The sequence below is a fragment of the Oncorhynchus kisutch genome, linkage group LG11, assembly GCF_002021735.2.
Source record: "Oncorhynchus kisutch isolate 150728-3 linkage group LG11, Okis_V2, whole genome shotgun sequence".
NCBI classification, from domain to species: Eukaryota; Metazoa; Chordata; class Actinopteri; order Salmoniformes; family Salmonidae; genus Oncorhynchus; species Oncorhynchus kisutch.
The window spans coordinates 73,295,881-73,309,691 of NC_034184.2; positions in this window are offsets into that span (position 1 = coordinate 73,295,881).

The following is a 13,811-nucleotide window of genomic DNA, read 5'->3' on the forward strand; positions in this document are numbered from 1 at the left end:
AAATTAGAACATTAAACTATTTCAGCCACACCTGTTGCTGACAGGTGTATGGAGTTGAGTACACAGCCATGCAATCTCCATGGACAAACATTGGTAGTAGAATGGCCTTACTGAGCTCAGTGACATTCAACGTGGCACCATCATAGGATGCCATCTTTCCAACTAGTCAGTTTGTGAAATTTCTGCCCTGCTAGAGCTGCCCCGGTCAACTGTAAGTGCTGTTATTGTGAAGTGGAAACGTAATTTAGAAACAACGGCTCAGCCACGAAGTGGGAGGCCACACAAGCTCACAGAATTGAACCGCTGAAGTGCGTAGTGCAAACAAATCGTCTGTCCTTGGTTGCAATACTCACTACCGAGTTCCAACATGCCTCTGGAAGCCTTGTCAGCACAAGAACTGTTCATCGGGTTCTTCATGAAATGGCTTTCCATGGCTGAGCAGCTGCACGATCACCATGTGCAATGCTAAGCATCGGCTGGAGTGGTGTAAAGCTCACCGGCATTGAACTCTGGAGCAGTGGTGAGGAATGAGGAGGAATGATGGTCTGGGGCTGTTTTTCATGGTTCGGGGTAGGTCCCTTAGTTCTAGTGAAGGGAAATCTTAAAGCTATAGCATGCAATGACATTCTAGACGATTCTGGGCTTCCAACAGTTTGGGGAAGGCCCTTTACCATTTCAGCATGACAATGCAGGTGTCCACAAAGCGAGGTCCATACAGAAATGGTTTGTCAAGATTGTTGTGGAAGAACTTGTCTGGCCTGCACAGAGCCCTGACCTCAACCCCATCGAACACCTTTGGGATGAATTGGAACGCCGACTGCGAGCCAGGCCAAATTGCCCAACTTTAGTGCCTGACCTCACAAAGGCTCTTGTGGCTGAATGGACGCAAATCCCCGCAGCAATGTTCCAACATCTAGTGGGAAGCCTTTCCAGAATGGAGTGGAGGCTGTTAGAGCAGCAAAGGGGGACCAACTCCATATTAATGCCCATGATTTTGGAATGAGATGTTCGACGAGCAGGTGTCCACATACTTCTGGTGCTGTAGTGTGTGTATGTGTAGCGTCCTTCATCTGCTACATAACTGTACTTCAAGCCAGCAGGGGGACACTGAGGGAAGAAAACCATGCTGCTCAACATTCACACCAGTTTCCTTTTCTCTATTGTACATGGAAGTACCTGCACTGAGTATATGAATGGTTGAAATATTGAAGATTCCTGGAGTTCATTGTCTTTCCTGTCCAGCTAATGAAGATGAACCATAAAAGGGGGACCCTCTTGTTTGTGTAGGATGGGGAATGTGGAAGGACTCCATCCTGTACACACTCAGACTGATCAAGGACCTACAGTAGCTTACCTGTCAATGTATTTCTGATACCTTCAATTTGATCACCTTAAAACAAATCTAGAGCCTTTGTATATATTATACAATAAATATATGTCAAACTTGAGTGTGTGCTTTTCCTTGTATTTTATGTGCTTCTTTCATGTTTATAGTACATATGGATACAGTAAACATTACCCCTTAGTGGTGGAATTGTACAGTGAATTGGCACATAAGATCTTCCATTCTTTACACCACCTAGGTGTAATTCTGATGTGAGCTCTCGTAGCTTTACACACACACAGCACAAATGCACACACACTACTGATTGTGTCAGTGTAAATAATAATTTGTTCTTAACTGACTTGCCTAGTTAAATAAAGGTTCAAAATAAATGTTACAGCCCAGTCATTTGGCCCAGCACATGCCTCTCAGACATCCAGGCAATACCAGTTTCTCCCCTCCCCTTTGTTTATGTATTGTCTCTGTGTTGTGAAGACATGGGTGGTGTGAGGCTGCGGGGCGATATTCTACCATATGCTGAAGGACAGATGTACCCTATAGTGCTGACCCCTAGTAATGGACACATTGCCTGCCCTTCAGTCTACCCCTGCCTCAACTACCTTCCCCCTCTCTCTTTCAGTTGATGTGCTGACTGTGGCTTTGACAACACTTGTCCTCAAGCTTGTGTGAGAGAAACCCAGTAAGGGTACATGACAACCAAGGCCTTTGAGCTTTATGCAAATCAGAATATTGGAGGTCTGCAGATGTGCTGTTTGGTATAAGAGGCCTTTATGGAGATTAGGAGTAGTAGTACTGACATAGCTTGATGACAGACTGGATGTCGTATGACCAACTGTGCACTGTGTGGTACATGAACATCGCTGAAGTTGGAGACTTTTATCTCCCTCACCAACTTCAAACATCCGCTATCTGAGCAGCTAACCGATCGCTGCAGCTGTACATAGTCTATTGGTAAATAGCCCACCCTTTTTTACCTACCTCATCCCCATACTGTTTTTATTTCTTTACTTTTCTGCTCTTTTGCACACCAATATCTCTACCTGTACATGACCATCTGATCATTTATCACTCCAGTGTTAATCTGCAAAATTGTAATTATTCGCCTACCTCCTCATGCCTTTTGCACACATTGTATATAGACTCCCCCTTTGTTTTCTACTGTGTTATTGACTTGTTAATTGTTTACTCCATGTGTAACTCTGTGTTGTCTGCTCACACTGCTATGCTTTATCTTGGCCAGGTCGCAGTTGCAAATGAGAACTTGTTCTCAACTAGCCTACCTGGTTAAATAAAGGTGAAATAAAAATAAAAAATTAAAATGAACGTCGATGGGGCTGGCGGAATCACATGGTTGAGTGCCCACCATGTGAGGAGGGATCAAATGTCTTTTCCAAGCAGCCACAGAGACACACACACATCTCCTTGGGCTGCATGTAGTGGAGAATCTGTTGGACTGTATATTCTTATCGTTTTCTTAGTACTATGTGTTCTCTCTCAGGTTCTCTCTCAGGGCACAGATGACAGAAGATTCCAGTTGAGGTAGTTTAATGACTCTGATTCACATAGAGCGGGAACGGCACAGCACAGTGTATGGCTTGACACTTGTGTTCACTAAGAGTTTGTGTGGTTCTGAAAAGAGGGAAATTAAATACAATAGTAAATGGCAGGTATAAGCTTAGTACAACCCACAATTACATAAGCTATAAGTAATATGGCTACGATAGGTTATCTGCTGCACAGGGCAATACAACCGAACAACATGGCTGTGACTTCACTAATGATTGATCAGAGGAGTGCAACTACACAGCACTACTGAGCAGCAACGTCATCCTCACACAACAGCATGAACTTGAATGTTTATAGCTACATCCACAAGGCTCATTGCTAACAAAATACCCACAATCTATACTGTAGACTAGACACTGGTGGACATTATACTATACAATGAAATAATAAATGTCTGAAATTAGATGACAGAAACAACAGGGTTAGAAAGCTTACAGGTAAACACACTAATTAGCACAACAAAGGAGTGCGTTCCACATGAATAGTAAGAAATATGAACTCACAGGAGATGGCTGGAACTTATCACTTGGCTTGTGTACTTTCTCTAATTATGTCCTTCTCCTCAATTAGAGATCGCCCAGCATGCTCTGCTCCACATCACCAGTGAGCAGAGCTACAGCTCTCCTATGATGAACTAATATTTACTCTCAATAGTCTTTTGTATAACCACCCCAAATTGCGACGTCAATTTGGTTCTGAGATAGGCTAAGGGTTCTTGAGCGTGGTTACGGCAGGAGTACTGTTGTTGTCTTCTCTGTCCGGGAGAGCTGAGAGGACTACCAGCCGGGCAACAGGACAGGTGTATGTTCTGTCCTTGATCTTGACCTCGGCAGACCTCACATGACCATCTGCGCTTGAGTGAACTTTAATGACACGTCCGATTGGCCAGAGGGCCCTCAGAAGCTGGGTTCCACCAACATTACCACCATATCCCTTTTGAGGTTGTCAGGGATGGCATGACACTTCTGGCGGGCTTGCAGGCTGGGTAGGTAGTGCCTGATGTAGCTGGACCAGAAGTGATCTGTCAGGATCTGGCAATGTCTCCATCGATGTCTGCTGAGGAGCTCAGTCACTGTGTACACCAGTTGTGGCAGGGATCCGTCTGGCCGCCCCATCAACAGGAGCTTAGGGGTCACGGGGTCCAGGTCTGCCATAATGGTGGACACATAGCCCAAGGGCTTCGATTTCAGGATAACCTCCACTTCAATGAGGACAGTTCTGAGCACTTCTTCGGTCACTGACTGGGCACCCACAGTAGTGTAGAGGGCAGTCTTAACGGAACGAATCTCTCTCTCCCAAACTCCACCGAAGTGCAGTGCTGCAGGAGGGTTGAAGTGAAAGGCAATCTTCGGTTTTTGCAAGCTGCTCTTGCAGGTTGGTAGACAAATGAGTGAAGGCCTCGCGCAGCTCCTTCTCACCTCCCCAGAAGTTTGTTCCCTGGTCAGAGAACAGCTCAGCCGGTGTCCCTCGGCGGGTGATGACTCTTCTAAGGGCCATCAGAAAGGAGTCGGCATTGATGTCGGTCAGGAGGTCCAAGTATACACCCATCATATACACCCCTCGTGGTGAGACCAGTTAAGGGCCCGAAGTAGTCCATGCCCGTGGAGTGGAAGGCTGGCTTAAAGAGGCGCAGGCGTGCAGCTGGCAGGTCAGCCATCTTGGGGACAGCAGGTCTGGATTTACATCTACGGCATTCTTTGCAGGTGTGCTGGAATCGACGGATGGCTTCCCGCCCGCAGAGGACCCAAAGGATGTGGCGGATCTCTGCAAACACCCTCTCAGGGCCTGGATGGCACAGATGGCTGTCGTGATCTTGGATAAGGAGTCTAGTGGATGGATGACCAGGATTGAGGACGATGGGATGAACTGTAGAATGTTCTAGATCTTCGGCACAACCTAGTCTACCACCAACTCGGATGAGCTCTCTGGACTTGTCAAGCTCAGGTGACAAACTAAATAGACGACTGCTGGAAGGGACAGGCTTACCATCTTTCAGGAGACGGAGCTCATCTGGTAAACTCTCTCGCTTGGCTCTCTTGAAGATGACGGTGTCCGCTTTCTGGTAGTCTTCAACAGTAGGGTCACCACCCTGTCTTGGCTGTTGAAGTTACCGAGTCAATGTGCAGGGGTACAGGTTAGGCGACGTAATATGTGCAGTACCAGTCAAAAGTTTGGACACACCTACTCAAAAAGGGGTTTTCTTTATTCTTCACTATTTTCTACATTGTGGAATAATAGTGAAGACATGAAATATGACTATGAAATAACACATGTGGAATCATATAGTAACCAAAAACTTGTTAAAGAAACCAAATATATTTTAGATTCTTCAAAGTAGCCACCCTTTGCCTTGATGACAGCTTTGCACACTCTTGGCATTCTCTCAACCAGCTTTACCTGGATTGCTTTTCCAACAGTCTTAAAGGAGTTCCCACATGTGCTGAGCACTTGTTGGCTGCTTTTCCTTCACTCTGTGATCCAACTCATCCCAAACCATCTCAACTGGGTTGAGCTCGGGTGATTGTGGAGGCCAGGTCATCTGATGCAGCACTCCATCACTCTCCTTCTTGGTTAAATAGCCCTTACAAAGTCTGGAGGTGTGTTGGGTCATTGTCCTGTTGAAAAACAAATTATAGTCCCACTCAGCTCAAACCAGATGGGATGGCGTATCGCTGCAGAATGCTGTGGTAGCCATGTTGGTGTGCCTTGAATTCTAAATACATCACCGACAGTGTCACCAGCAAAGCACCCCCAAACCATTACATCTCCTCATCCATGCTTCACGGTGGGAACCACACACGTGGTGATCATCCGTTTACCTACCGTTGCGTCTCACAAAGACACGGTGGTTAAAACCAAAAATCTCAAATTTGGACTCATCAGACCAAAGTCTAATGTCTAATGTCCATTCGTCGTGTTTCTTGGCCCAAGCAAGTCTCTTCTTCTTATTGGTGTCCTTTGGTAGTGGTTTCTTTGCAGCAATTTGACCATGAAGGCCAGATTCTCGCAGTCTCCTCTGAACAGTTGATGTTGAGATGTGTCTGTTACTTGAACTCTGTGAAGCATTTATTTGGGCTGCGATTTCTGAGGCTGGTAGCTCTAATGAACTTATCATCTGCAGTAACTCTGGGTCTTCCTTTCCTGTGGCGGTCCTCATGAGAACCAGTTTCATCGTAGTGCCTGATGGTTTTTGCGACTGCAATTGAAGACACTTTCAAAGTTCTTGAAATGTTCTGTATTGACTGACCTTCATGTCTTAAAGTAATGATGGACTGTTTTTTCTCTTTGCTTATTTGAGCTGTTCTTGCCATAATATGGACTTGGTCTTTTACCAAATAGGGCCATCTTCTGTATACCATCCATCGGAAGGACAGAACGTTAGCATCGGGTAAACTCAAGGGGGTGGTGTGTGTCTTTGTTAACAACAGCTGGTGCACAATATCTAATATGAAGGAAGTCTCAAGGTTCTGCTCGCCTGAGCTAGAATACCTCATGATAAGCTGTAGATCATACTATTTATTTTTTGTAGCCATCTATTTACCACCACAAATTGATACTGGCACGAAGACCGCACACAACAAGCTGTATAGGGCCATAAGCAAACAAGAAAATGCACATCCAGAGGCAGTGCTCCTAGTGGCCGGTGATTTTAATGCAGGAAAACTGAAATCAGTTTGACCTAATTTCTACCGGCATGTCACCTGTGCAACTAGAGGTGAAAAAAACTCTAGATCACCTCCACACACAGAGATGCATACAAAGCTCTCCTTTACCCTCTATTTGGGTGAGGATGCTAAGCTACAGGACTGTTTCACTAGCACAGACTGGAATATGCTCCAGAACTCCTCCAATGGCATTGAGGAGTTTACCAAATCAGTCACCGGCTTCATTAACAAGTGCATTGACAATGCCATCCCCACAGTGACCGTGCGTACATATCCAAACCAGAAGTCATGGATTACAGGCAACATCCGCACTGAGCGAAAGGTTAGAGCTGCCGCTTTCAAGGAGCGAGACACTTATACGAAATCCCACTATGCCCTCCGACAAACCATCAAACATGCAAAGTGTCAATACAGGACTAAGATCGAATCATACTGCAAATGTGGCAGGACTTGCAAACTATAATGGATTACATTATAGGGAAACCTAGTCGCGAGGAGCTGCCCAGTGCTGCGAGCCAACCAGATATGCTAAATGCCTTCAATGCTCGCTTCGAGGCAACCAACATTGAACCATGCGTGAGAGCACCAGCTGTTCCGGACGACTGTGTGATCACGCTCTCCGTAGCCGATGTGAGTAAGACCTTTAAACAGCTTAACATTAACAAGGCCTCAGAGCCAGACAGATTACCAAGACGCGTACTCAGGAACCTCTCTTAATGAAATCACCCCGTAGCACTCACATATGTAGCCATGAAATGCTTTGAAAGGCTGGACATGGCTCACATCAATACCATCATCCCAGACACCCTGGACCCACTGCAATTCGCATACTGCCCCAACAATACTGCCCTTTCCCACTTGGACAAAAGGAACACCTACAGTACATGACAATGTTGTTCATTGACTACAGCTCAGAGTTCAACACCATAATGCCCTCTAAGTTCATCACTAAGCTAAGGATCCTGGGACTGAAAACCTCCCTCTGCAACTGGATCCTTGATTTCCTGACAGGACACCCCTAGATTGTGAGAGTAGGCAGCAACACATCCGCCATGCTGATCCTCAACACGGGGGCCCCTCAGGGGTGTGTGCTTAGTCCCCTCCTGTACTCCAAGTTCACCCACGACTGCATGGCCAAGCACAACTCCAACACCATCATTAAATTTGCCGAGACACGATGTTGGTGGGCCTGATCACTGACGACGATGAGACAACCTATAATTTTTATTTTACCTTTATTTAACTAGGCAAGTCAGTTAAGAACAAATTCTTATTTTCAATGACGGCCTAGGAACAGTGGGTTAACTGCCTGTTCAGGGGCAGAAGGAGGAGGTCAGAGACCTGGCAGTGTGGTGCCAGGACAACAACCTCTCCCTCAATGTCAGCAAGACAAAGGAGCTGATCGTGGACTACAGGAAACGGAGGGCCCAGCCCGTCCCCATTCACATCGACAGGGCTGTAGTGAAGTGGGTAGAGAGCGTTAAGTTCTTCGGTTTCCACATCACTAAGGATCTATTATGGTCCAAACACACCAACATAGTCATGAAGAGGGCATGACAATGCCTCTTCCCCCGCAGGAGACAGAAACGATTTTGCATAGACCCTCAGATACTCAAAAGGTTCTACCGCTGCACCATTGAGAGCATATTGACTGGCTGCATCACCGCTTGCTATGGAAACTGCTTGGCATCCGACCACAAGATGCTACAGAGGGTAGTGCGGATGGCCCAGTACATCGTTGGGGCCGAGCTCCTTGCCATCCAGGACCTCTATACTAGTCGTGTCAGAGGAAGGCCCTAAAAATTGTCAAAGACTAGCCACGCAAGTCATAGACTGTTCTCTCTGCCACAGCACGGCAAGCAGTACCGATGCACCAAGTCTGGAACCAACAGGACCCTGAACAGCTTCTACCCCCAAGCAATAAAACTGCTATATAGGTAGTTAACTAACTAACCAAATATCTACCCGGACTATATGCATTAACCCTTTTTTCACAAACTCTTTTAGACTCATCACATACACTGCTACTGTCTACTATCTGTCACTTTATCCCTAGTATATGTACATATCTACCTCAATTACCTCGTACCCCTGCACATCGACTCGGTATTTGTACCACTTGTATATAGGCAAGTTATCATTACTAATTGTGTATTTATTACTACGTGTTTTACTTATTTCTCTATTTTCTTTCTCTGCATTGTTGGGAAGGGCCCATAAGTAAGCGTTTCAATGTTAAATCAAATCAAATTTATTTGTCACTTACACATGGTTAGCAGATGTTAATGCGAGTGTAGCGAAATGCTTGTGCTTCTAGTTCCGACCATGCAGTAGTATCTAACAAGTGATATAACCTAACAATTTCACAACAACTACCTTATACACACAAGTGTAAAGGAATGAATACGAATATGTACATAAAAATATATGAATGAGTGATGTCCGAGCGGCATAGGCGGGATGCAGTAGATGGTATAGAGTACAGTATATACATATGAGATGAGTAATGTAGGGTATGAAAACATTATATAAAGTGGCATTATTTAGTGGCTAGTGATACATTACATCAAGATGGCAAGATGCAGTAGATGGTATAGAGTACAGTATATACATATGAGATGAGTAATGTAGGGTATGTAAGCATTATATAAAGTGGCTAGTGATAAATTGATTACATCAATGTTGCTATTATTAAAGTGGCTAGAGTTGAGTCAGTATGTTGGCAGCAGCCACTCAATGTTAGTGATGGCTGTTTAACAGTCTGATGGCCTTGAGATAGAAGCTGTTTTTCAGCCTCTCTGTCCCCGCTTTGATGCACCTATACTAGAGGTCGACCGATTAATCGGAATGGCCGATTAATTAGGACCGATTTCAAGTTTTCATAACAATCGGAAATCTGTATTTTTGGGCGCCAATTTTGCCTTTTTTTATTTTTACACCTTTATTTAATCTTTATGTAACTATGCAAGTCAGTTAAGAACACATTCTTACTTTCAATGACAGCCTAGGAACGAGGCAGAAAGACAGATTTTGACCTTGTCAGCTCGGGGGATCCAATTTTGCAGCCTTACAGTTAACTAGTCCAACACTCTAACCACCTGCCTCACGAGGAGCCCGCCTGTTACGCGAATGCAGTAAGCCAAGGTAAGTTGCTAGCTAGCATTAAACGTAATCTTGTAAAAAACTATCAATAAACGACTGTCGTTGCACCAATGTGTACTTAACCATAAACATCAATGCCTTTCTTAAAATCAAAACACAAGTATATATTTTGAAACCTGCATATTTAGCTAAAAGAAATCCAGGTTTGCAGGCAATATTAACCGGGTGAAATTGTGTCACTTCTCTTGCGTTCATTGCACGCAGAGTCAGGGTATATGCAACAGTTTGGGCCGCCTGGCTCTTTGCCAGAATTTTACGTAATTACGACATAACATTGAAGGTTGTGCAATGTAACAGGAATATTTAGACTCATGGATGCCACCCGTTAGATAAAATACGGAACGGAATAAACGTTTTGTTTTCGAGGTGATAGTTTCCGGATTTGACCTAAGGCTAGTATTTCTGTGTGTTTATTATAGTTAAGTCTATGATTTGATATTTGATAGAGCAGTCTGACTGAGGGGTGGTAGGCAGCAGCAGGCTCGTAATAGTCAAAGGTACAGTGGGGCAAAAAAGTATTTAGTCAGCCACCAATTGTGCAAGTTCTCCCACTTAAAAAGACGAGAGAGGCCTGTAATTTTCATCATAGGTACACTTCAACTATGACAGACAAAATGAGGAAAGAAATCCAGAAAATCACATTGTAGGATTTTTTATGAATTTATTTGCAAATTATGGTGGAAAATAAGTATTTGGTCACCTACAAACAAGCAAGATTTCTGGCTCTCACAGACCTGTAACTTCTTCTTTAAGAGGCTCCTCTGTCCTCCACTCATTACCTGTATTAATGGCACCTGTTTGAACTTGTTATCAGTATAAAAGACACCTGTCCACAACCTCAAACAGTCATACTCCAAACTCCACTATGGCCAAGACCAAAGAGCTGTCAAAGGACACCAGAAACAAAATTGTAGACCTGCACCAGGCTGGGAAGACTGAATCTGCAATAGGTAAGCACAACCTCAAACAGTCACACTCCAAAGTCCACTATGGCCAAGACCAAAAACGCCTTGGCGTTTTGATACCAGTGTAAATCTCACTAGGATAAGGTAACGTTTGTCCCAAAAAAAATCATAAATCCACTTTTAAAAAATTTACAAAACTTTGCTTATATTTAGCCAATATTGATCAGAGTTACCTTTTCCTATGGATATCTACACAGCTATAAAATTGGCAAGCTGGTGTAAGCCTACAGGAAACACAGACCTTATTTTAAGTGAATCTGAAAATATCCTATGGAAAAAATGAATGAAGGAACCGCTTTTCAGATTTTGCTAGAAGGTGTCATGGGAATTATGACTCGCACTTTGTTAGTCAATTCTTACCATGTCCGTTATTAGAATAGGATTTCCTGCATATAGAAATGACAGTTTTTGTTTTCAACATTCATCACAGGTAACTTAAACTCTATTTTTATTCAAACAGTTGAGAGTATTTGTCTCCCAAGCAGACTCTTCAGTATCATTGTCACTTCAGAGCTGTGTGTGTGTTTTACAGATGACAGACAAAAGCAGAGCACCATTGTGGGACTATTACATGGAATTGGCACCAGGGAAAGCAAGGTGTCTTATTTGTGATAAAGATGTAAGCATGGGGTCAGCAATGGCTAAATCAAAAAATACCACCAACCTGTGGAATCACCTTAAGAACCCCCATCCAAAAGCCCATAACATGTATTATATTAAGTTAAAATAAAAGTGTTCATTGTTCATTCAGTATTGTTGCAATTGTCATTATTACAAAAATGTGTGTATATATATATACATTTTTAAAAATCGGCCGATTTGATCGGTATCTGCTTTTTTTGGGTCCTCGAATAATCGGTATCGGCGTTGAAAAATCATAATCGGTCGACCTCTAACCTGTACTGACCTCACCTTCTGGATGATAGTGGGGTGAACAGGCAGTGGCTAGGGTGGTTGTTGTCCTTGATTATCTTTTTGGCCTTCCTGTGACATCGGGTGGTGTAGGTGTCCTGGAGGGCAGGTAGTTTGCACCCGGTGATGCATTGTGCAGACCTCACTACCCTCTGGAGAGCCTTACGGTTATGGGCGGAGCAGTTGCCGTACCAGGTGGTGATACAGCCCGACAGGATGCTCTCGATTGTGCATCGATTGTCCATTTCAGTTTGTCCGTGATGTGTACGCCGAGGAACTTAAAACTTTCCACCCTCTCCACTACTGTCCCGTCAATGTAGATAGGGGGCTGCTCCACCCCACTCCAGGTGTTGCCCATCTTCCCCATTATCCAGTGTATTTATACCTGTGTTTTCTGTCTGTCTGTGCCAGTTCGTCTTGTTTGTTCAAGTCAACCAGTGTTCTGTGGCTCAGCTCCTGCTTGCCTGTCTTGACCCCGCCTGCCTGACCACTCTGCCTGGCACTAAGCCTGCCTGCTGACCGGTTCCTCTGCCACCCTCTGGATTACCAATCTCTGCCTTACCCTGAGCCTGCCTGCCCTCCGGTACTGTTGCCCCACCTCGGGTTTTCTGACCCCTGCCTGCCTTGACCTGTCTATTGCCTGCCCCTGTTTGGAACATCAAACTATTGTTTATCCGACGTGGTCTGCATCTGGGTCTTCCCTTCATACCTGATAGTTAGTCCATACCTTGATTTGATTTTCTCTCCTATGTCCTGGGTGTCAGGATAAAGCTAAACTAATGTAGCAGGCGTAAAAGAAATGCCTGACCGGGGTCGCCACATCCAGTTTACAGGGGAAAAGTAAGCTAGGTTGAAAATACTGTATCCCTGAGAACCGGATGTTTCTGGATTCTTCCAATGAGGTACAGCAGAGACAAAACGGCCTCACAGACACACAGGGATATGCAGAGAGAACCATTGTGCTTCCACTGACTCGTGCAGGGGTGGGCAAACTTTTTGGCTCGAGGGCTACATTGTGATTTTGACATACTTTCGATCTAGTTTTAGACGTTTAAGTGTGGCAAGGGCCGTGGCTTTTGTGGCGCGATGGGTAACGATGCTTTGAGGGTGGCTGTTGTTGATGTGTGCAGAGTGTCCCTGGTTCGAGCCCAGGAAGGGGCGAGGAGAGGGACGGAAGCTATACTATTACATTAATGCTGTTGACCCGGATCACTGGTTGCTGCGGAAAAGGGGGAGGTCAAAAGGGGGGTGAGTGTAACCGATGTGAAATGGCTAGCTAGTTAGCGATGGTGCACGCTAATAGCATTTCAATCAGTGACGTCACTTGCTCTGAGACCTTGAAGTAGTTGTTCCCCTGGCACTGCAAGGGCCGTGGCTTTTTTTCACTGTAGGAGTGACTGTGAGGGTCTCATACGGAAGACATGGACTAGACTAGACCGTCACAAAGGTTAAGCAAAATAGTGAGCTTATGTACAGCTCTATATGAAGGGATGACCTCCAACCACCTGTCATTTCAGTAGGTCAGACCAGAGCACTTTTAGGCGTGCAGAGAATGTCTGATCTCAACTAACAAACACATGTAATGCAGTGCAACAGGTCTGAGCCTGTATCAACTTGCTATGAAGTTGATACCAGAGTACCAGTGAAATAATCTATGTAATAATTCTGGAACATGTACAAACACACAGTCACCCTGGATTAGTACCTATGCAATGTAACATTTCACAGGGCATTCTTTTTTAGAAGGACTGTTTAAAACAAACTTGTTTGACGATCAGTCAAAAATGTTCAGGGGAACATTGTATTGCTGACATATGTGACATGGATAATTGCAAACTTGTGCATTGGAGTAATTTAGGACATGGGAGGAGTTATTTAGGTTAGGATGTTGACATTCAAGGGAATGGTTTGATAATTACATGTGTGCAGGTGTGTGTGTGAGAGTGTTGTTGTGGTAGCAACCTCTGGAGTTGGGCCATGACCTCAGGTTGGGGGTGCAGCATGTGTACATTTGGTCAGGCAGTAAGAGTAACACTACACCCCTCGGTGGGAAGAGGGCTGGAGAGGCCCAGTTAAGAGCACACAGAGTGCTGTGCCAGTGCCACAGACTAATTTGTAGCCCTTTCAGGTTCTGTGCAATTCGAGAAAGCAATGTAATGAGCTCAGGCAAAAATGTATTTCAACACTCCATGGCAA